We start from the raw sequence: 1,314 nt of genomic DNA on the forward strand, positions 1-1,314 counted from the left end.
AATACAGATATGATCCAACAATATCATTAATAGCACACTTAACAAAGCTATCAATTTTAGAACATTTTCTTCTTTCCTGTACTATTATTAAGTCCCTATTTTCTTCCCACCTCCCTGCCATCACTCAAAAACCAAAACAAAACTCACTGCCATCGAGTCAAGGCTGACTCAAGTAATGCTGTAGGACAGAGTAGAACTACTTCTGTGCGTTTCCAAGACTAGAACTCTCTGCGGAAGCAGAATGTCCTGTTTTTGACCCGTGGAGCCACTAGTGGTTTCGAACTGCTGATCTAATGGTTAGTAGCCCATTGTGCAACCACTATACCACCACAGCTCCCTGCAATAACTCCAAGAACCTATTAATCCAATTATTGTCTCTATAGAATTGTATGGATTTCATACAGAGAAAAACATACAAAACCAAAAAGGAAAAAAAATAGCTAACAAAATAAAGCATAGAAAAACCTCAGTTGGGAAGATAGCAGGGAATAATAAAAACTACAACAAATTTAAAATGGGTCAAAAGAGAGAACAAAAACCTATAAACCCACAATTCCAAATAGTATAACAAGCCATCAACATGATAAACACAAAGCAAACCACATCAAGTCATATCAAAATCAAATTGCCAGAAAGGAGTGGTAAAGAATGTCTCAGTGATCTAATGCTGTTATAACAGAAATACCACAAACTGGTGGCTTTCACAGCCAGAAATCTGTTTTCTCACCGTTTAGAAGGCTAGAAGTCTGAATTCAGAGTGTCGGGCTCTAGGGGAAGGCTTTCAGTCTGTGTTGGATCTAGAGGAAGGTTATTCAGCTTCTGCTCCTGATACCTCTATGTATTTTAGCATCTATTCTCTCTCTCTCTCTCTCTCCTTGCTTGTTTAATTGCTCTTTACATCTTTTTGGACTTGACATGCACCCTCACTAACCCTGCAAACATAACAAAGACAACCCATTCCCAAAGGAAATGATACCCACAGGTGTCGAGGTTAGGACTTGCAACAGATATTTGCAGGGGAGTGGGGGTGACAGAATTCAATCCATAACAAAGAGAAACTCTTGAAAGCGGACACAGAAGAAAGGCACATTATATACCAGTGCATAAAGGACTGCTCTTCAAAAACGGAACAACCTTAAGGCTGCCCCTTATAGAGATGAAAGGGGGGAAAGGGGTGGACTTAGAGTCCTCTACTCAGAAAGCACACCATTCAAAAATGAAGGGGGGGGGGGATTTCAGACAAAAACTTGTTTAAGAAGGTTTGGCACCAGTAGACCTGCACTACAAGAACTGCTAAAAAAAGTTCTTACAAAA

The sequence above is a fragment of the Echinops telfairi genome, unplaced genomic scaffold (assembly GCF_000313985.2).
Source record: "Echinops telfairi isolate 266 unplaced genomic scaffold, ASM31398v2 ScPeMD7_26;HRSCAF=91, whole genome shotgun sequence".
Lineage (NCBI taxonomy): Eukaryota > Metazoa > Chordata > Mammalia > Afrosoricida > Tenrecidae > Echinops > Echinops telfairi.